Raw genomic sequence first — 24,265 nt, forward strand, 5'->3', positions numbered from 1 at the left:
CCAGTGACAAAGGCAATAGATTAAATAATAATACCACTTTGAATATATTACCTCTAAGAAGAAAATAACTCAAATGTTTACCTTGAGCAGACTCCTTAGATTCTTTGGGTCAACCTAAATTGAAGTTTCACAGTGGCTCTGAGGGTACAGAAGGGAGGCAACTTTTTAAGATAAATACTGGATGAAATTTTATTAACTAAATGCTGACTATAATATAATATGAAAATACTGAAAATTTTTAGTAGCAAAGGGACGCTTGCAGAGTTTTCCTTTTATCTTTGGCCATGACTGATAGGAATTGAGTTTGGCAAGCCTTCAGGTCACTTCAGAATTATTTCATTATGCTTATTTATTATTCAGAGGCGCCTTCTTTGTTCTTAAAAAAGAAAGTTATGTTAAATCCTTTGGCTAGCAAACGTTTTACCAGCCTATGGAGCGTCATAGGACCTCTTCATGTTTACTACTGCTGTCATACCCTCTTTCTCTTCAGTAAGAATGACTTATTCTCACCGATCTTACCTTTTTGTTCTTCAATAGAGAGTTGCCTCTTTTAAATCCATTCTAATGGCGGACAGAACAGATGGTAATAAGAAGTGAATTAAGTTGCTTTGGAGGAGTGCCTTATTTCTTAGGACCTGGTCACTGTTTTGGGCCCTGGATTTGTATGGATATGATTCTTTATAATGATACCATGTTACCCACTTTTTTGACTGTCTAATACATTTAAAATTTCCTCATAAGAGTGGATTTGCACCAAAGTCTAAAGTGAGAAATCAGAAGATAGGGAAGCAGGAACATGAGCTGTGTGTGGGATTGTGGGTGGAGGTCACAGTGGCAATTGGGCAGAGCCCTGCCCACCCCCACCTGCACCTGCCTGCCTTAAAAAGTGGGGAGGGGGAAGCATTTTGGAAGACCTGGCTTCTGGGAGCAAATCGCAGGGTGACCTAGAGATGAAAGTGGTGGGGAGCTTGCTTCTGCCAGTTCTTGATGATACACTGATGTTTTCCAAAGGGCTTGGGAAACTACAGTTACTAGTGGTGGGGGTTTTATTTTAAAACCTGGACTTTATTTTAGTGTTTGTTAAAACTTAAGCATATTTTATGTATAAAAGGAAGTTGTAAATATCATCACTAGCATTTGAGTGGCTTTCATCAAAATGATGCGTGTGGAATTAAGGCCATAGAGTGGGTGAAATCTTGTGTGTGGGGAAGTCCAGTATGCCATGTTTTGGGGTCTGGGCGCTCCTGGGGGGAGGGCTTTATCGTGTCTTTTTGGGAAATGATTTGTAAGCAAGAGAATGTGGAGATGCCTGCCTCGGCTTGAAGAAAGCCGCTTATCTGCACAGAACACGGCAAGGTCTCCACTGAGTCTCCATGATAAAGAAAACACGAGAGTGTGGGTGTGCAGCCCTCCCACGTGACATCAGCCCCTCAGAGCAGAGGATGTTTCCAGCACCATTGTTTGCCTCAGCGCATGGCTAACTCTGTTCTTCCCAAATGGTTTCCTTTGTAAAAACGGACTGATTGGTGCTCTGGGTGAGTCTTCAGGTGGTTAAATAATGAATGATGGCTGAAGAACTAACGGACTTTGATGTTTTTCAGAGAATCTTTTTTTTTCTTGTGTCTGTAACTTAATTCAGTAACTGACCCTTTTCTGCTACTGGCTGATTTTTTTTTCCAGTCAGTTGGAAAATAGATGGTTTGAGAAACTGACTAGGTAACATGTGATGGATATTGATCTTTGAATAAGGACCTCTGGGCATGTTCTAGCCTTAAAAGTTTTGTAGTTACACAAAGTAAGATATTCTACTGCCAAGGCCACTTGTTTCTTTCCTGGATTTATTAGTGAAAAGTTAGTCAATTGAGTAAATAACTATTTAACACCTATTATATAGAGAGAGCTTTTTGTTTAGTGTTGACCAAGATAGAAATAGAAAAAAGAAATGTCCTTTGTAATCAAGTTGTTTTCCTAGAGGGGGAGATAAGACATAATTAAAAACTGTTATAATAAATGACCAAATGTAATAAGGCCTTTCATGGAAATACAAATAAAATGCATTAAGGTGTCTATAAAGGGACAATTAAATCCATAGAGGTGGCGTCATTGGAACTGGGCATTGAAAGATCCAGCCAGCCAGCCAGCTGCTAAAAGAATAACATTTATTTCTTCAAGGAACTAAAGTAATTCATATTTTTGGTATAAAATCTGGATGTTTCTGAAAGGCACACAGATCAAAGTAAAAGTCACCCAATTCCCACCAGATCACTCAGTCTCCACCACCCAGAAATAACTATCCCTGCTACCACTTTTACTTTTTATTTGTGAGATTTCTCAAATATACACAGAAGTCAAGAGATTAGTGCAATGAGGCTGCATGTACCCCTCGTCTGGCATCAGCAGTTACAGACATTTTGCTATTCTTGTTCTATGTGTCTTCTTCCTGCTTTTATTTATTTACTTATTGGAGTTTTAAAGTACAGCCCAGATATTATACCATTATGCTATTTAACTTATAAATACTTCAGTAAGTATTTTGAACAGATAATGACAAAAAAATAGCCTTATTTACAATTACTTAAAAAAATTGATGACTTAAAAAAGTTCCAATAAGGATTCACAAAATTAGTGCTTATTCTTTAATATTATTTGCTAGCTAGTCCATTGTCTCAAAATTGTCATTTTACAGTTAGTTTGTTGGAATCAGGATCCAAGCAGGATTAACACATTGTATTCATCCCTTTTAAGTCTTTCTTAATCCGTAACATTTCCCCTTCCCTCCCTATTTTCATGTAATTTATTGTAGAAGAAACTGGGTCATTTGTTCTGTGGGACTACTAACATTTTAATAGTTTTCTTTCATTTTTGTTCTTCTTCGTGACCACGAATGTATTTTAAAAAACAAAATCAGGATCCTAATGTGCATGCTGTTTTGTAACTTACTTTTTATATTTAATGATATGAGAACATTTTCCTGATAATTATCCTTCTACAATTACCTTTTATTTTCTGTTAAATCTCATGGCATTATAGTAACTAAAAATGAAGAAGATGTTATTTGATTTTATTTAATAGGTATTACATCAGCAAATTGGTTATTTCCTTCCTTCCTTCGAGGTTACGTGGTACCCATCCAGGTCCTGACTTTTTAGATAGGCCACTACAAAAGGGGACCCTCCTTATTATTGTTACTATAAGCTGATATTTATTAGAAAGTTGTTTACCTTCTCCCATAAATGCAGTGGGAAAGGATTCTTAGTAGTTAAAAGGGTACATGACTGTTTTTTTTTTTTTTTTTTTTTTTAAGATTTTATTTTTTCCTTTTTCTCCCCAAAGCCCCCCGGTACATAGTTGTGTATTCTTCGTTGTGGGTTCCTCTAGTTGTGGCATGTGGGACGCTGCCTCAGCGTGGTCTGACGAGCAGTGCCATGTCCGCGCCCAGGATTCGAACCGTCGAAACACTGGGCCGCCTGCAGCGGAGCGCACGAACTTAACCACTCGGCCACGGGGCCAGCCCCAAGTACATGACTGTTTTAATTTAGTGATGTTAACATAATTCTAACATTTCTATATAAGGTCCTCTTTCAGTTACTGTCAAGTTGTTAGCCTGAGAAAAAGAATGTGTGTGCAGACTCACACCAGTTATAATTAATTATACCAGCTGAAGCTTCCTGTGGCCATTTGAGTCAACAGTGTCTTCTGTTCTTCATCAAATAAAACCCCAGCTTCATTTGTGATGTCACGGTTGCTCTTGGTCATTTGTCTTCTTACATTTGATTAGATTTTAATTTAGCTGCGGTAGCAGAGACAGTATCTTATTTCTCCTTATTCTTTAATCCTGTTATTTAACCCTGTAAAGTCCTTGTGAGACATTTTTGTAAATTAATTTTTTAATAGAAGTAATAAATGAGGCTATAAGGTTTACTCCCCACCTGCCCCTTCCTTGTTCCCATACTAGCTCTCTAGAAGCAAATACTTTGTTGATTTGGTATTGGTAATGTAAAAGTATTGTACTTATGTGTTTTGAAACTTCACGTAATTGGAATTGTATTATCTAGAACTCTTTTTTGACATTCAGTAACATGCTTTGGAGACCTGTTCATGTTAGTTCATAGAATTCTAGTTCATCCATTTCAACTGCTGCCTAATGTGTAGACTAGTCATGGGAATATACCATGGTTTTTCTGTTACTTTTCTATTGCTGAACTTCTAGGTTGTTTCTGGGAGTTCCTGATTACAATTAGGGCTGCAAAGAATATCCTTGTCCTTGTCTCTGTGCACGAGGGCATATGTTTCTCTGGGCAGTTGTCAGGTCATAGGATATTGTAATAGATACTCCCAAATTGTTTTACCAGAGTAACTCCCATCACAGACGGACTTTATCTAGAGAAATGAGACAGGGCAGGAGCTAAATTTGAAGAAGTGACTTCTTTACAAATACGTAGATCTCGTTAACTTCCAGTATTTGGTTTTGAAGGATTTTTTTTTTAAAGACTACTTTTATTTATTGGACTATATTTTTTGCTGCCAGATGGGAATTTATATATAGAGCATTCTGCAATGAAATAATTACCAGTAAATTATTATAATGGCCCTTGAGCTTTTGTATAAAAATAACACCTAGTTTTAGAATTATGCATCTGAGGAAAAGCTGGGTGTGAGGGTTACCTTAAGTGCTTCTGAGGTTTGGAAGATCTCTTCAGTTAGCTGCTGATCTCAGTTCGAATGGGTAAGGGATGTGTTGTGTATTCAGCATAACACCCACCTCATTATGGACACCACAGGCAGCGGGAATGCGTAATTACATCGGAGCCACTGCTGGGGCAGAAATAGGCACTGCCTCCTTCAGTTTCCCTTAAAGGACTTCTTAAAGGACATTCTTCAAAGTAGAGAATGGCATATACTCTTTTTCCTTTCCTCGAATGGTTGTATGGAATGACGGGGAAGACAGATACAGTTCCTTATTCCTTTGATCTTTTAAGAAAAGAATGTAGAGCTAACCCTGATGGTCTAGTGGTTAAAGTTCTGCGCTCTCTGCCTTGGCAGCCCGGGTTTGTTTCCAGTCGTGGAACCACACCATTCATCACTTGCCATGCTGTGGCGGTGGCTCACACAGAAGAACTAGAAGGACTTACAACTATGATATACCACAATGTGCTGGGTCTTTGGGGAGAAGAAAAAAAAAGAGAGAGAAAGATTGGCAACAGATGTTAGGTCAGGGTGAATCCTTTCCTGAAAAAAAATTTCCTTAAATATTAAAAAAAGAAAAGAATGTAATAATTATTTCATCAATTTATTATGTGTAGGAGCTCTGAGTTTTGAAGTTGTCGGCCTCTTCTTTCTCCACAATAGTTTTCTTGCATATTCGTTTTAATTTCTAAAACCCTCTAGCTGGAGGCCTCACGGGGATTCTGAGCCTTGCTCTTTTCATGTATCAAATTGGGCTAATCAGCCACTTGCTTCTTGGGGTTTCGGGAGCATTAGGTGCCAGTGCGATGCCTCATGGGAAGCAAGCTCTCAACTGTGTGGGACCAGAGACATCATTTAGTCAATCTTCTCCTACAACAGGTGAGAAAACTGAGGCTAGCAGTGTGAAGTAACATATAGTTTCTCCTCTTCAATTTGTCCTAACGACTAAAATAATCTTTGCCACAAGTCAGATTACTCTGTGACTCTGCTTCTTGAGGAACCACAGAGGTAGCTTTATGCACAACTTTTTCCTTGCCTGGAATTTCCCCTGCTTCTCACCACCTGTCGGTTACCTTTCTTTCTTTTGAAACACGTGCAACTTCATTTCTTCGGGAAGGCCTTTCTGGCTAATCCTGGGTATTATTTCATATCCTCATCTGCTCTAGTATATATTTCACTGTGGAAATTTGAACTTATTTGTATGTTTCTTGGAAAACTCCTCTCTATCCCTGTGTTGTTTATAAAGGAAGTATACCATAAAATTCTGGTTATTTAGGGAAAAAGAACTTCTTTAGAATAAAACCTATTTGTTAGCAGCGCAATGTTATTTCTGTGTTTTGACAGAGAAAATTTCAACTGATGGAGATAATTGAGCTCTCAATGTTCTGTCCATGCTTTTAGCATATTAGCTCCTACTCACAGGCCTTCATTCTGCTTTTTACGCAATCACCTTTCAAGCTAGTAGGTTCAGGGCTAAGGATTATATTAAATAGATGAGAACAAAACTACTACTAATTCATTTATCTTTGCATATGGATGATTATACCTGCAACTTTCTGCTGGTGTCCTCATCTTTTTTCCATGCTATGGAAAGTGGTGAACAAAATAAAATACCAAGTAGCACTATACACTCCTAAAGGTAGCTCGCAGAAGGTACATGTGGGCTAACTGTCCATGAAAGATCATACGAAAGCCAAATTAGAAGCTTTGATAATCCTAAACGTGAGAGAATGCAGAACTGAATGAATGTTTCACTGCACAGCATGCACATTTTAACTTAATTTCAGCATATAGTTGAATAAGTCCTGTTCCCATTCATTGGAGAGCTGCCTATATATGGCATCAGTTGTTATCAAATGCTATTTTGTTTTTTCTGTTAGGTCACTCTGGAAATAAGGAAGAAGTATTACAGGTAGCACCTTCTCCCAGTACACAGGCAAATGCATGTGTTGCTGTGTGTGTTTGTATAAAAGGACTCCAGGGTCTTAGTTTATATTTGGGATGTGAAGGAAAGGAGAGGTGATAGAGTTTTACACCTGGAAGGAGCCTTAGCTGTCATCAGTTTATTTTATAGATGAAAAATGGGTATTCACAGAGATCAGCAGCTTTGCCTAGGAATTTATTGCTTCGTGGTGCTGGTGCTAAGGCTCGGAGCTCTGCGTTTGTGGAGATGGGGCAGCACTATTGATGCTTTTCTGAGAAACTCCAGTATTTCTCTACCCGTTCAGGGACTTCAGAGGATGTCCTAAGTCATTTATCTTTTGTATTTTGAATATTTAGAAAAGTACGTTATTAATGGGATTTGAGGCTAGAAATGGTTTCTTTGGACCTTCTTAAACAGGCTGCCCACAAGTGTTTTCCTGAGAAGATATCATAGAAAAGCAAAACTTTGTCTAAATTGGAGTTTTATCATTTCCTTGTCTTGCCGAATAAGTAATCTTTCTTTGGAAAGCATTTTAATAGCCTTTGTGGAAAACATTTTTGAAAATTCAGGGGAGTTTCACAGTTTACCTTTTCGAGTATTGACTTTAATTATGTCTGACTTCTACTTTAAGGACTGTATTTTATTTATCTTTATAATCCCCTCAGCTCCTAGCTCAGAGCCAAATGTTTAGAAAGTTGAGTTGGAGGGTAGTTTATCTAAAGCGCCTCTCTCTATTTTCCTACCCGAATCCTCAGTGAGAATTACTTCACTCTTCTCTGCCCTTTGATTTTCTTTTCCATGTCATAATGAACTAAGGATCACTGGAAACCCTAGAAGAATTGTTTGGATATTTGAAATACAAAATTACTTAGGAATCAAAAATTGGATCACTGGACCGGGACATATTACTTTCAGCTCTCATTTTGAACTCTTATCATCTGGCAAATATTCTCCAGCTTCGTTGAGTATAGAGATGAGTTGACATGGCCCCTACCTTTAAGGACCTAAAATTTAGTAGGTGAGGCAGATGTGTATTTAGGTGCAATAATGGGTGTATTAGAAGTGTTGAAGCAATACATGTTCCCCTGATGTTTCTCATTAGCAATCTGTAGAAGATTAGAAATACCATGGATGGTGTAAGTTTAATCAAAAAGTAATTAGGTTTTTCAAAATTAAATTTTATATTAAAAAAATTTATTTAGTTTTTTTGCAGTAACATTGGTTTATAACATAATATAAATTTTGGGTGTACATCATTATATTTCGATTTCTGTATAGGTTACATCATGTTCACCACCCAAAGACTAATTACAACCCATCACCATACAGATCTGCCTAATCACTCCTTTCGCCCTCTTCCCTCCACCTTCCCCTCTGGTGGCCACCCATCCAAGTTTTATGTTTTAAATAACTGAAACATGCCCATGGACTAAAATCCAAATGGTTATACAGTGAAACTAAACTGTATAGATTTTATTTGGATTTCACCAGTTTTTCTGCTAATATCCTTCTTTTCCAGGATCCAATCCAGAAATGTCATATTGCATTTAGTATGTTTGCTTTTCAAAATTTATTTTTACACAAACGGTACCATACTGTACTATGCTTTTATGCTGTGTCATTCCAGTTTATGGTTGTACTTTGTTATATGGTCTCTTCACGATGGCCTTTCAGTTGTGTCTGATCTTCTGATATTGTTAACGGCACCTCTGTGGCTGTCCTTGAACTTGCAAGTGTGCAGGTTTAAGTAGAGGAATTTCCAGGTTAAAGAATAAGTATGTTCCTAGCTTTGATAAATATTGGTAAACTGCCCCCATGGCCGTTGTACAAATTCGCACTCCTGTGAGCAGTGGGTGCCTGCCTCCTCTCTCTTGCCAGCCATGCGATTAAACCTTTTGGTCCTTGTCAATTTCGTAGCTGAAGAAGTGAATCTCATTGTCTTTTCCTGTGTATTTCTCTTGTTATAAATGAGGTTGCCCATACTGTCGTGGGTTTAAGAGCAGTTTTTCTTCCTATGAATTGACTCTCGTGATCCTGTGCCCATTTATCTAATGAGATAAGCTCTTTATTTAAAAAAAAAAAGAGAAGTTAGCAGTTTGTGATAGGAGCTGCTGGCTTTTTCCACTGGGTTTATATTTTGTTGTTTATGGTAAGTTTTGTCATGTACAAATTTATTATTTTTGGATAATCAAATTTATTAATCTTTTACTTTATGGGTTTTGGATTTTATGTCCTACTTAGAAAGGTCTTATTTTCTCCAAGAGTATGAAAAAATGTCTCCTGCTTCCTTTTAATACTTCTGTGGTTTCTTTTTTTTAATGTTTAAATTTTTTTATCTATTTGCGATTTTTTTGGTGTGAGTTAGTATCCCATTCTCTTTTCCATGTGGCTGCGTAATTGTGCCAACACCATTTATTGAGTAATTTATCTTTTCTGCACTGATTTTAAATGTCACATTTTGTCCTATATCAAACTCTCCGAAGTATTTTTAGAATTTTATTTTTTGATTTGGTCTATTCATGAAGCAATTTCACACTTTTTATATTATTTTATATTTGTAACACGTTTTACTATCTGATAAGTATTAAGGTTAGTATCCTTTATTACTCTTCTTTTTCATAATTAGTGTCATTGTTCTTGCTCATTTATTTTCCCATATGAACTTTAGGCTTAGATTCTGAATTCCCGGAAGAATATCCTGTTAATCTTAATGGGATTGCAATAAATTTACATATTAATTTCGATTTTTTAAAGCATTGATCTAGGAATTGATTTTGTATGGCTCAAATATTTATCTTCTGCTTTTTAGATAAGTTTATCTTAAAAAGATTTATTACTGATAATATAAAGGGCAGTTATTTGTGATCTTACCTTCTATCACGATAAACTTAACCGTTTTCATATATTTCCTTCCATTTTCCCCTATACTTTTGGTGATGCTGAGTCATGTTTTAGGGTCTTTATTTTATTACTTTATATTCTGTGTAATTAGCACAGTGCCATGCAAACAATAGGGAAATGCTTAAAGAGCTCACCCAACTGCTGTGGGATCCTCGCTAGAAGGTAATTTGGGAGTATCTGTTAAGTTTGACATGTATGCATGTGTACACTGTAACCCTAAGTTGCATTACTCAGCATTTACATCTTATCAGGAGGGTCCTCCTGTCACCCTCATTATCTCCTTTCCTTTTAGCCATTAAATTCTGTTGAAGATGTGAAATCTCATGCAACTAGTTCATAGCTGATGGTGAGCACTTTTAATTTGATTCTCCACCTTACTTTTTAGTTAAAAAAAACTTTTCACATAGTAATCCTTGAGATAAACCTGTCAGAATCAGCTTAATATTTTTTTCCTTTGAACATTTTTAAATCATTACCCACATCTTTCCCCAATTTCCCTGCCAAAAATCACCATCATGAGCCACAGTTCCTGGTTGCAGTGTCCTTGGTAAATGTTTTGGGGCTGGAAATACTCTCTGCTCTCTGTGGTTCTCCTCCTGTTCCCACTCATGCTCAATCAGCCTAAGGAATCCTGTTCTTCACAAAGATGAGATTGTCTCCACCCACTGCAAGCACCCTTTTCTCTGTGCTTCATTCCTTTTGGGAGTACTGTCTCTCCATCCCTCTCCTGGATCACAAATTCATGCCCCTATATCTTTGAGAGCTTTATTTCCAGACCAGAGAATTCCTTCATTTAGCAAATATTTATGCACAGTGTGGTAGGGGGACACGATTGCTTTAGTACCAAATAGACTTGAACCAAGATTGCATCAGAAAGCACAAAATTGTTTTGTGCAGAGTCCTAGGAAAAAAGTCCCTTTTGTTGTCTCAGCATCAGGTTAGAGGGAAGAAGGAAGAGCCATCTGGTAAGCTGGGGATTAAGGGAAGCAAGGAGGTAGAATTGGATGCTGAAGCTGCTAAGCACCTATTGGGTTGGTGCCGGGGTTTTGGGTCATGCTCCCATTGCTTCTGTCTGCAGCGTGTGTGCCTCCCTTTTGGACCAGTTGGAAAGCCGTGGGCTGGTTACTATGGAAATTGATGGGTGCTGCTGGCAGTGGGAGAAAGAAAGTTCTTGGAATTGATCCCAAAATCCTGGGAGAGCAGGGTTTTTTCCCCTCTGGCTTCCCTGCTTACTGTTCTTTGGTTTGTTTTTAGCTTGGGGTGAGCATTTCCAGTAGCTCACCTCTGCTGTCCCAAGGAGAGGTGGGGAGGTCCTCTTGCCGGCACACTTCACAGAGAAGAGGACAACATGAAAGATCACTAGTGAGCCTGATGAATTTCTGTTTTAGCAATTGGCTTCTCAGGCTTCAGTGAAGTCAGAATGAAATTCAAGCTTCTGTTTCTTTTTATGCTGTCAAGGAATGTGCTGCAGACAAGGGGAGGGGAAAGTCAGTGCTTAATTCCAGAATCACAACCTTTCCCTCTTCTTTACTACCATTACCCCTCACAAAAACAAAGGAGGGAGGAGCATTCTGTTTTTGTTATAAGTTTGCTGATTCTGAAATGTTGGGATAGAAAACAGATGTTTTAATGAGGTGATATCCACATTGGAAAATAGCGAGTTCAAAATATATTTTATGTCAACTTTCATTAATTTGATTAATCAATAACTTTAAAAGCTCCACCATAGCGTACGTATGCTAGTTTATTTTTATAACTGCTCATGAATATGGAATGTAAAGCATGATTTATTTTTCTAAGAAAAGTATTTGGCTTGAAGAGAGAAGAATATTAAAGTATCCTGGACATTATAAAGTTCAAAAGGACAGAAAGAGGTTTTTTTTTCCCCCTCTACATTTTTGGTTTCAGTTCACTGTTTTCTGTTGTTTCTCATTCTTTTACTGCTAATGAAAACCTTATTCGGGGAAAACTTTTTCTTTTGATTTTGAGAGATTTTCGTGGAATTCCTTCCAAAGAGGTAGGAAAGCTGTTTAGGTCTATTCAGACCTTGACTTTGGGGTCTTGGACGTGACGAATCACTTGGCAGAGCAACCTTGTGATGTTGAATGCCCTTGTGATTTGGGTGATTTGTTTCTAGAAGCTTTAACACACTGCCTTTTAATTCATTTAATTCCTGTTCTGTGGCGGGGTGGAGGGACTGGAAAGAAAGTCCAGACACACACAGGCCTCGCACTCCTCGAACTTTAGAGCAGGCATGGAAGATGATGGAAAAATGAAAGTGCGGGGAAGGGTGTGGTAGTTTGTGTTAGGGATGAATTGGTGGAGTGTGGTGGTAGCACCACGGTTGAGTGCCCTTCTGTGGGGAGAGGATAGAAGCCATCATAGAGGAGGTAGCCGTCGAGTGCCTGGGGCTGTGTCCCACCTCTAGTGGGCACTCGCTAGATAAGGCACAGCTATTATTGATTGAACTGCATCTTAAAGAATAAGCAGCATTTTTACAGAGGGTCTTTTTTTGTTTGTTTCTCAGCCTCAGATTCTCTTAATGCTCTGAGTTTTATTTGTGTGCTTCGATTTACACCTATGAATAAACTGAAGCACTTCAAATTTAAAAATACTTTTTTCTAGTGTATTTACTCATCAGAGTGGTTGCAAAATGCCAGGTATTCTAGGCTTGGGCTGTACACGTGCCATCAGAGGGGGAGCGTCCATTGCAGGAGACAGGTAATACCAGGGCAGAGGGGAGCACAGGGTGGTGGGAGCCAAGAGAGAGGAAGGGTCTCCACTCCTGAGGATGGGGTGAGGGGGCCTAGGGGCCCAGGACGTGGCAGTCAGTGTTCTGCACTGACTCCCTGATATTTGTTATTCTGCTGTGAAATAGATGCAGCTCCTCCCAGTTGACCAGCGAGAAAGCTGAGGCTCATGGTGTTTCAGTTCCTTTTCCAAAGTCAGACCATCTTCGGTTGTTAGCACTGAGATTTGAACCTATGGCAGCAGATGTCACTCAGAATCCACTAAACCTTGCAAAGGAGTTACTAGGGCCTTTGTGTGGTTCAGTTTGAGCTTAGAAAGGCAAGTACCCCTGCTCATGGCCTGACTTGTGTGTGGCGGTGTGGAGATTTGAATGAGGTTAGTTTCTAAAGCACATGCTCTTTCCACAGGGAGAGCCTGCCCTGTGGAAGTTCAGCAGAGGGGCTACTAATGAAGGCTTGAAGAAGAGGTGGCCCTCGTCTTAGGCGTAGTAGGGTGGGTGTAATTTGGAATTATGGAGAGGTGTTAGTGGGCACTTAATGCAGATGGAACATGTGAGAAAAGGCATGGAAAAGTTAAAGTGAAGAGTGTGTTCAGGTAAGAGACAATAGTTCAGTTTGCCTGAGGAATGACTGTGAAGGGCTATAGAGGGAGATGAGTTTGAAAAGTTAGGTTGGAACCGACTAGTCTAGGACTTGGAAAGCCAGTTGAAGAATCTGGACCCTTTATACGTGGGTATTGAGAAGCCTTTGGTGGTTTTGGGGCAGGTGAAATGGATGATATGATTTATTTTTCATACTGATTTTGAATTTAATTGTTGAATGAAATTGAAATTGTTTCTAAATTCTTTAAAAGATATGGCTAAGGGATTTGATTCAGTAGGAAAAAAATATAAAGTTTACTGTCCAGGAAAGACGAACAACACCTAGTTCTTTGTTGGAACCTAGTTGTTTGTTTTAAGGACTGTAATTGATTGTGTAAATTTTCTGAATCTTGTCAGCTTGGTGAATTCATGGCTGCGAGATGACTGGAAACATGATATTGTCATAGATCTGTTTGAATAGTGATATTTCTGACTTATTTTACATACACAGCTAGTAAGTCTGCTACAGATGGAGGTAGTTTATGGGTCTGTTTTAGTTTAGCATAGGGAGTGTTTCCCATGGGGTCAAAGCCTGGCCAAAGCATTTAGATGGGACCCCTGTGTGGCCTTCCCTGGGCTGCTTCCATAGTCCCAGAAAAGAGCCAGCTCCAGCCAGACATCCTGGTGGCCGCTGTCCTTGTATGATTTCCCAGAAGTTCCCACAGGATTCTAATTGAACCGTTAGCTGTCTAGATTATTTATAAAAATACAGCCATCACACTGCTAGAGGGACAGGGTTATGCTTTTGTATTTCTTAATTAAAATTTTCTCATTTGTTAGTATTAGTCATTAATCATTGTTAGTATTAGTGTTAGAAAGGAGAAAATTTGTTCAAAGCTAGTTAGGACTGCCTGTGATGCACGTTTTTTCCTTGAACTTAGAGGTGGTGGCCTAGAAGGGTACAGTCTGTGGGCTTCCTACCATCAGGTACTGTGTTTGTCTTGTTCGTCATTGTCTCTCCTTGGCTGAGTATAGTGCGCGGGACGCTGAAAGTTCTAAATAAATGCTTCGGATGAATCTCAGATAATTGTTCCTCTGGAGTAGCTGTTATAGTTGATGGAAGAACTGGTTAAGTTTTTTAAATTAACACATTTCTCCCCATTTTGTATATTTTGTTAGTGATAAAGGTTTTTAAATGCTTTTTTGATATGTTACTTCAAAATGTTAATAACACTTTAAAATTCTTTTTAACTAAAATAACCAAATAGAACAGAAGTAACTAAAAATATAGAATCTTGTGAGCTAGTTTAAAAAATATACGACATGTAGTATTGGCATTTTCTTCCATTCTCTTTAGAAAGGGTCACTACCCTAAATTAAGATATCTCCTTTCTAGCCAAGATTTCATTTGCTTGACTCAAAGCCCAGAGTATAGATGGAAGTGCAAGAAGGTTTGCCAAAGCATGGAACAGTAATGAGATTTTTTTTTGCCCATGGCAAGTTGGAATTTGTTTTTGTAATTTTAGTAATTAATTATGAAAAAATGTTATTTTGTTAACATTAATGAAGAGAAAGTTGAAATTTGTATAAATATTAAATGTGATTTGTTTTTCTGATAGACTAACAGCAAACTATGGGGAAAAAGTGACTATTTGAAGATTTGACCATTCTCATAGAGCCTGTTTCTGTGACTCCTTACATTTTCTTCAAGATAATGTAGCATCGTAATACGGCATGTTGCACACTGAGGTGATTATTGGAATATCCTTTAGAAGCTTCTGAACATTATTCGTCTGGGAGCCAGTTTACAGTACTGGGTGGAGAGATAAATTTTGTGCTTAGAACTCTTGAATTCAAAAAGTCCTGAGATTTGATTTTTATACTTCACAGGAATTTTACAGTGTCCTTCTGTCTCTGAAAACATGTGCCCTTTCATAATTCCATTTTATTATTTTGCAGCCCAATATCTAGTGTGAAGGAGGTAATTGATGCATTATACATAAGACCTTAGTGGTATTCTGGATACTCTCTGTTGTTTTTAATATTTTCTTGAAAAGGAAATAATCTTTTTAAGCTAATCAGTTTTGAAAACTGGTCAAATTTAATCATTGATAAAGAATTTTACCTTTTTATACTTAGTGTAGTTCTTTGAAATTTCCCTTCTGATGGGCTTTTGAATGAGTAAAAATGAAATTGGTTTTCACACGGAAGCTACTTATCAAATTGAAATAGAGAGTGTTGCTGATATTTAGTTTACTTGAGATGATTTATGCAACAGGACTCGTGGAGAACCAACAAATAGACTTGTAGGAGCCCTTCCTTTACATACTCTGTTATGACTAAATGATTTTTCTTGATGGTTACAATCTTGTTATGCTAAGCAGGTTAAGCAGAACAATTTCTACTATGTAGAATTTAGACTTTTAAGATCAAACTGAACTCAAAATATTAAATGGCTTATACATGTATCTATAGTATAGTTGCCATAACCCTTCCTGAGAAGGAAAGGACGTCAGCAGGGGCAGCTTCCATACAGTGATGCCACACTCTCCCAACGGAGACCCACTCACCCTCCTGGTGCCGAAAAGGACTTGCACAGGGACCCCGCTCTCCACCAGCTCTGGAGTCCATCCCTTGGCGCCTGCCTAGGTGGGAGGGAGGAGAAGAAGAGCCTAGAGTTCCACTATTTATCTCTTGGACCCATAGGAGATAAATAACATGTGAAATCCAGACAGTGTTGGACGTGTTTTTCTCTGCTTGTCAGTTTCTCTCCAGGCAGTCCTATTAAAGTCGTTAAAACGAAACAGAACAAGACATTTTTGAACGTTAGATGTCAGCGGTGTTAGAACTTTCTATTTTTTGTGTTCAGATACTCTGAACTGGGGTTCTAGTTTCTATGTATACTTAGCTGGTACCTTAGGGACAGAGCCAGGTAATTCATGTCCCTGAAAATAATACCCATGGCCACCTCTTACGTGCCCAGAGCCTTTACAAATGGTGTGGAGCTGTGGCCCTGTCTGGCCCTCTGTGGACACAAAGAGTGCCTTTATTTCCTTCGATGGGACCAGTATAAAATTCTGAATCAGATTAGCATTTATTTTGAGAAAACAGAAGTATGCCATTCAGTACTTTTCTTTGGGGTTATAGGAGAATGTTTTGAAATTGGAGCTACTTCAGAAAAGAGGGGTTTAGAAAATTCCCAGACTCTCCCGATTCGTGGTTCTTAGAATAGGGAATGCAACTGCGTCAGAGTTTTCAGTGCCTGAGCCTGTTTCCTGTCTGCAGTTCCCAGGTTGGTATTTCTTTTGCTCATCCTGGAAGATCAGGAGATGTGATTTATTTTTTGCAAATAGTTCGTGTACTGAGCAGGACTGTGAGAAACAAGACGACCTCTTTTCCTTTGGTTCCTGGAGCATGGTGTTGACATGAGGCACCAGGAGCCAGGCCCAGGAGCTGAGTGCTGCTCGCTCCTTTGTCTGCACTGAGAAAACGGAGCTGCCTTTTCGGACTTCACCCCTTCCTGCTGTCGAGTTGTGCTTTTGTGGGGGAATCGTGAGTGGTACTCGTAGCTTCGGGAGAAAGAAGTTAATGATGTGGTCTTTGCCATGACAGCCTGGTATGAGCAGCTACTGGCCCTTGTTCTGTGCCCGTAAGAACCAGTTCCTAAATGTAGGGGGACCCCTCCACCCCAGGACTAGTTCGTGCCTCGGGTTGGGAGGCTGAGTGAAAGCTATCAGACGCCAAATTTAAGTATAAAATATTTATGATATGGATTGTAAAAATGGGCTTACATTCTATTTGGGGAGAGAAAACTTGTTCATATGAAATAATTATGCTCAGTGGAAGACACACAATCTGATTGCTTCATTGACAGTGTTTACTTATCCCGAGGTTGGAAAGAAAATCCATTTAGTAAGCTGAAAATGTGAGTAGGAACTTTCGACTTCTGATGTCTGAAAAAGGGAGAGAAGGCAAACTGGAGAAACTCTGTTCTTCAAACATTGTGACCTCCTCCTTGTTCCTTGATGTGTAGAGGATTTTCAGTTGTCTGAGGCCTTGATGAGAGTCTAGGCTTGGAATCAATATACAAGTCGCCCCACATTGGAGAAAATATTTGTTGATGAGTGTCGTTAAGGAAGATAAGCAAGCAGTTTTCTCTTATCTCTTGTCTTGAGATGAGAGAAGTGATCAGCCAGAACTCAAGCTGAATCCTGTTTATCTACACTGATCACTGTTTCTTTCTTGGAAATTTTGTTTAAAACAAAATCTGATTTCAGTTTAGCAGAATCTGTCTGTGCTCAGCTGTGAATGGGGAAGAGCGTTTGGACAGTCTCTCTCTGATTGTTGTACTGGCGGTTAACTCTTTAAATGCGTATGTGCCATATATGGAGATATGAATTTGGTGCTAATGTTGTTTAGCATAACTCTCTCTTACTTAAATGTAAAACACTCTGACTAGTGTAAAAATCTCCAACATTGGTTGATTATAACATTTGGACGACAGGTATTTCTTACCTGCATTGATATTGCAAAATACGTTTTCCCTTTTCGTTAATCCAGCGGTTGCACCAAACAAAACAAGTAATATACATAGAAGGTAACTTAGCAGAATTTTCAATTAGAATCAAATAGTTTTCCACGCCTTTTTGTTTATTTTAAAAGATTCCTTTTTGCTGGCTGGATAAGTAGTCGATGCTAATTTTAGCTAATTTGGAAAATAGAAAGGGACCCCCCAAAAAGAAACCCTTACTTATGTTTCTAATATTCGTATTTTCTTAATTGAAATTATTAAAATATCCAGACCATATTTGAAAGTACGTTGCCCGTTAATGAGGTGAGGAGATCCTGCTGATAAAGAGGGATGGTGTTTATTTAGAGAATTTCACAGGACAGGAGTTGTCTGCTTGGTGTCTGTGATCATACAGCACTGACCCAAAGATTAAAATAGTGCCAGAAGCTTTTGTGTGTGTGTGTTTGAAGTGGTAGAAGGCTGAATTGGACACTTGACCTTCTGTTATCTTTTGTTTTAGTATTGTAGTGAAAGCAAACTTTGTAAGACATAATAAGATAAAGAATAAAGCTTGAAAATTGCTTTATTCAAATATTCATAGCTGAAATAAAATGCAGTCCTGATGTGCTATACTGTGTGTGCCTGTGGCGCCCCACACGAGCCTGTGGTGCCTGATGCACTAGGGTTTCTTAGCACTTCAGGATTGCCTCAAAAATGACGTCCAATTCTTACCTCGAAGTTGTGATTATTCTGCCAGTGCAAGGCTCCTGGTGTGGTATTTGGTGTCACTAGGTAGTGGAAAGTTTACCATCCTTTTACATTTTTGATCTAGCTACTGTGAGATTTTTAAAAAGCATATACATTTGATTTTTTTTTTGTTTGAATGACATCCAGAATATCCATTTATTGTCCACAGTTATTTGACTTATGGCTCATTGTGAAAGTTCATTGTTTTCCGAGGTTTGTGAAGTCCTCTGATCAGTGACACTGTATGACATCAACCTTGTGTTCTGTGGCTCAAGATGCTTTGTGGCCTTTAGGACAGCCCTGTGAGGACGATGGTGGAGCAGGTGACATCATCGCATTTTACAGATGAGGCAACTGAAGGAGCTTGTCTGATGCCCCTTGACTATTATGTGGCAGCTGCCATTCTTCTTTCTCTTAGTGCTCTTCCCTTTATTTTATTTTCCTTGGTTGTCTTTCCAGTGATAATAATATCAACCACACCAATGATTATAATAATAATAAGAGCTGACCTTTATTGATCAGTTGCCATGTGATAGGCAGTGTTCTAAGTACTTTACGTGTACTGACCCTCACTTCAATCTATGGAGTATTAGTAGTATCCTCTTTCTGGGGATGAAGAAACTCAGATTCAGAGAGGATAAGTAACTTGCCCAAGGTTTATAACACTTATGTCATAGGGTAATTGAGAATCTTACGTGAAATAATGTGTAAGATTCCAAACAGGTTCTAAGCTCTTAGTAAATGGTAGTGGTTATGATGATTATAGCATGTATCCAGTTATAATTTCTGCTTATATGTCATCATCTTTCATTACCCATTGAGCTCATTGAGGGCAGTGGCTGCGTCTTGCTGGTTGCCAAAGCCTGGTCCACAGTTGGTGCTGTGTTAATGTTACTGTTGAGTGATCCACTGAATGTATGTGTACTTGTTTTCTGGGGTTTGGGATTTGGTATCATTTGTGCTCTCCAGCATCTGGTTGATAAAGTCATCGTGCTTAATCTGTATAAGTTGGTGATATTGTGACCCCATAGGGCCTATACTCTGGCCATCCGCCTCCTTAGAGACTGCCCCTTCCCGCCTGGGGCGTATCCCCATGGGACTGGTTGTGTTCTGGGGCATTGAATCCTGTATTCTGAAGATCCCCTGACTTTTAGAGCAAATATAACATGAATTTTCAAGTTGAGATAAAGAGAACTTTCTGAAATTGGCTGAAAGAAGTGAAATTTGGGAAAGCTGAAAAATGTTTTTGCATAGGATGTTCTGTTTCCCTTGAACTATAGCCAAGAGACTCTTCATAATAGCTTACATTTCAAATCTAATTGTAAAGAAAACAAACGTGACAATGGTATAAATGTAGCTGTTTACTCTCTTAGTATTCTCTTCTTTGAAGTTAGGCTGGGAGAATAAGGCCGTTACTATCCATGGGGTGTTTCCTCCCAAGTAGGGAAGTTCCTGGTTGACTTAAGACTGCGAATGACCTTCAGGGTGGTTGAAGCCAAAGGGATACCAAAAAGCCTGCTACGGTTTTGATCCTAGGGTTTTGATCCTCTTTGGTTTGCTAAGGCTCTGTTTTTAATTTCCGTTAATAAGCGAGACCTTGAAGGAAGGGATCAGGAAATTTAAATCCTAAGTTTGGTTTCAGTTCCATAGCTCAGTGTGGGTGGCCTGATTGGCTGGGAGAGTAAACCCCACCTGGCTTTTGTTTTTCTCTGAACAAATAAGTGACATTAGTTCTTTTGGGAAGGGTGTAATGGGTCAAATTCCACCTGGTGAGTAACTTACTTCTGTGTTCCTAGGGAGCTGAATTCACCTTTTTGGGTCTCCAGGATGTAACCAATGTTAGACTTGAGGCTATACTCTCTCATCAGGGGAGTCACTAGGTCCTTATTTTTGTTGAGGTATAGAGCACCTGGAAGTCATGGTGGTTTTAGTAGAGAACCAGGAAATACTGATACACTCAATTCCATCTTAGGAACTAAGAGTGCCTTTACTAGCAGAGAACGACCATAGTTACGTGGGTGTGATAGAAAGTCACCCCACTGGCTCAGGTTTGGAGGCACGGTGGGGCTCTGCCTCAGCTAAGCATGATTCTTTGGGGAGGGGTGCTATTTTCCTGCTACTGTTCTTTTTTTTTATTCCTTTTGCTGTGTGTGCTTTTTGGTATTTGGTAACAGAAACCCTGTGGCAGATGCCAGAAGGTTGATGAAAAATATGTGGGAGAAAAATCTTAAAATTGAGAAAATTCTCTCCCTCCCATTTAATTTGTCTTGTGAGTAGGAAGAAGATATCCGTTTGTTTAGTTTTTAACAGAGGACTGTATTTCTGATCTTCTAGCCTCTTTTTTAATTTTAAAAACGATATATGTTCACTGTAAGTAATGCAAGCAATAAAAGAAAATTAAAAAAAAGTAAAAATTACCCAAATCTTAAACCCAGAGGTATATTTTAACATTTTGTTAAATATCCTTATATAATTTTTCTAGATACATATTACAAAATACATATATACAACTTTTTATTTGGTTTTATATTCTGTTATATTTCTGTTTTAAGGCTTTATTGATTTTTTTCTCTCTCCTGCACTGAATGTCATAATTTATTTTTCAGGGTGTCCATTTATAGCTGAGGAGTGTTTTCTCTAACTCTATACCCATTTATGTAAAATACTCTAAAATCTTTGTGAGAAGATGATTCAATTAGTTAAGCAAAACTTCAGAGAAATTGTTTATTCCGGGTAGCTAAGTTTTCCATGTAGTTAAGTGTTCGTCTATTAATGATTACTAAGATTTCTAAACACTGTTGATGAAAAATTTTCCAGAGTTTGTTGTACACTTTTAACATTGTTAAGTGCGTACTTTGGCCCAGGGAATTTATTTCTAGGAATTTATCTTAATGAAATAGAGACGTGCTCAAATATGTCTGACGTTCATTGCAGCATTGTTTATGAAGGTGAATGTTTGGGAATAGTGTGCAGTAATTTATGATTGTATCCAATACTGCGTCCAACAACGGCAGCCATAAAAATTTCATTCTGTAATATTTGAGAGAAGGGAAAATAGTCACAGTGTAATATGAGAAAAGTGCTTGTTAGGAATTGTACACAATGTCAATTTTATGAAGAAAAACCCCTCTATTCTAGCAAATATGTTTATGTATTTTTATACTTAAATAAAATATATAGATACATGCGCTCATAAATACTTTGATGTTTTTCTTATAAATGAAGAAAATAAAGTGTAACATGCATATCGAAAACACAGATTCTAAGTTTTCACCTTTGATAGATTTTTGCAAGCTCAGCACATATGTAACCATCACCTAGATTAAAAATTAGAATATTACCAATGTTCCAGAAGCTCCCTTATATCTACTCCCATTTCACTAACCCCCTCCCCTCATGTGCGCTACCAAAGGTAACCACTGTCCTGACTTATGTCACCATGGATTAGTTTTGCTTGATTTTGAACTTTATAAAAATGGAATTGTATAGTATGTATTCTTTGGTCTGCCTTCGTTTGCTCAATATTATGTTTGTGGGTATAATGCCCCCCTTGTAATATTCCATCATGTAACTATACCACAATTTATTTATTTACTCTGCTACTGAACATCTGGATCTTTTGCAGTTTTGGGACATTACAGCTAACACTGTTATGAGCATTCTTGTATTTGTTTTTGGGGCACATATGTGTACACTTCCACTGGGTATCTATACCTAGGAATGGGATTACTGAGGTTGGATATATTTGTTCAGCTTTAGTAGACAATGCAAAACCTTTTACTAAAGTAGTTGTTCCGGTTCACTGTCACTAACAGTATGCGAGAGTTCCAGTGGCTCCATAGCTTCATCAGCACTTATATTTAGTCTTTAATTTTAGCCATCCTAGTGGGTATGGAGGGGTATCCATTGTTGTTCAGATTGCGTTTTACTGATGACTAGTGAGAATTAGCACTTTGACCTGAAGAACTTCCCTTCTGAGAAAATCTTATGTTATTAAATCTTGTGCTAATTCAACTTTTTAAAATATTAACAGAAACTAGTTTCCTCTAGTGTTGAGGATGTATTGTGTACCGTAGTCTTCAAATCATCAGACCCAACATTTATTCTTCTGCATCATTTAAGTGGGGCAGTCACTAATAGACACAACTTGTCATGCCTTCAAATTTTGCTGCTCGATAATCCAGTTTAATGTGACTTTCTATTCTATATTTGGTGAATGTTTGAAATTGTGGAATACTTCAACTTATCTATCCATTTTACATTGTGACTGATTAAGATGCTGGTCAAATAATTCAACCTAAGAAATCCAAAAAGAAAACTTTCTGGCTTTTAGTGCAGTAATTTTCTTTAGACCAGTATATCAAGAATCCTTCCCTGTTTCCTTCAGAGTAACTCTGAAAAGAATCTCACTCAAGAACAGAAAATTACAAGTAAATTTATTGTAGGTGGAAAGTGCTTTTGAGGCTTAAGTCTGAGTTCAACAGCTGCATAGAATGTTTGTAGGAGAATTGTAGTCCAGCAGTGTAGTTCCTAGCTTTTAACATTCAGTTTTCTTTGGCTATGAAATGAAACTTGAGAGATCCTTGAATTATCGAATTTTGGGTCTTAGAAGAGGGAGACTTCATCGTAGAACTTCCATCCGCCATCTTGAAATGACCTGGAGACTGAGGAAGTTGTGTCCCCAGACTTGGTGCCAGGCATTGTCACACGTTTTCTCGTTTAATCCTCACCAGTACTGTGAGATAGGCACTACTACACCCATTGTATGAGGAAATTGAAGCTGAAAAGGTTACACATAATGAGTAAAGGTAGTGGAAATTCCCTAAGTCTGATTTTATGATTATACTGATGCAAAATTACACTATTTAGGACCTTTGGTTTAAATGAAACACTTTTCTGTCAACTCGTTAGATGTCCTGGGACACCAGTAATATATAAAAATGGAGTGGTAAGTGGTTGACTCTCAGATGAAGGCCAAGTAGGGTATTTTATGAAGCGAGTTGTTGTTCTGGTTTCATCCGTTTCTCATATTGTATAAAGGTTTTCAAGCAAGCATCCTGATTAAAGGTGCATGTATCAGTAAATGGGATACCACCAGAGCAGTGATGAAGGTAGAGAAATTTATGGCTGAACTTCAAGCTTAAACAAATTTAAAAAGCTTTCATTTATTAATGTTTATTTTGAGCCCTGCAGCTCCTCCAGGGCTCTGTCCTACGTAAATCAGACAGGAATCTGCTCTGAAGGGACCTGAGTTATTACAGAGACCTAAAATGTATAGGAAGATAACCATAATGCAAGATAGAAAGGGGAACTGACGTGAGAGAGGTGCAGGCAGAGTGCCGTGGGAATTGATAGCAACAAGAGATGACTTTCAGCTGACTATATCAAGAAATGCTTTCTGGAGAAGGTGGTCTTGGAACTGTCCTTGAAGGATGGATAGACCATGGACACTTAGAAATTGGTACCTGGTTGGGAGTAACGGCACTATAGAGTTTATCTTTTTACAACTCTGAATAAGTAAGCTGGTCAAATGAGTAAATAAAATTTAAGAAGAAACTTACCCATTAACAACAAAGTGGTGTGTATTGTAAAACCATAGTGGTTAGGATGAAGGTGAGGCAAAACACACATCAGGTGGTTCCTTTTAGCTCTGGCCTCGTCTTCTTGGTGTCACCCACTTATATCCCCCTTTATCTGCCTTTGTACTCTGGAGGTTCAGAAGCATGTGCTGTGTGAGACACAGGACAGCCTGTGCCATCCCTTCTTCACGCTTCCATGGACGCTCTTCTTCCTGCAGGGATTGCTCGTGTTCCCATATTAATATTGGACAGAGCCTGGCACAGAGTAGCAACCTGATAGATCCTTCTTGAGTGAGTGCACAAATGAAGAACTGACTGAACCAGAATGTTGTACCTCTTTACTAAGTTCATATTTTTATCGTGCACAGGTACTTGTTCGATTAGTTGTGACTCGTCCCAGAAAATCATTGTAGTGTAACTGCAACAAGTTGCTTGACAGATGAGAGGAACTGAGTGTGCAATTTTGTAACTTGACATGGAAATTATTTAGTTTTTTTTTTAGCTATGATTGTATGTGTGTCATTGTTTGGTCCAGTGAAGGATTGATGATAATGGTTGATTTCGAATGACTGTTTTGGCAGTTTTTT

The 24,265-nt window shown here is 38.4% G+C and overlaps 1 protein-coding gene across 3 annotated transcripts in view; it reads left to right on the forward strand.

Moving 5' to 3' along the window:
• Nucleotides 1-24,265, forward strand: part of SIPA1L1 (signal induced proliferation associated 1 like 1) — a 358,565-nt gene that overhangs the window by 84,554 nt on the left and 249,746 nt on the right. The window lies entirely within an intron of this gene.

The sequence above is a fragment of the Equus quagga genome, chromosome 20 (assembly GCF_021613505.1).
Source record: "Equus quagga isolate Etosha38 chromosome 20, UCLA_HA_Equagga_1.0, whole genome shotgun sequence".
NCBI classification, from domain to species: Eukaryota; Metazoa; Chordata; class Mammalia; order Perissodactyla; family Equidae; genus Equus; species Equus quagga.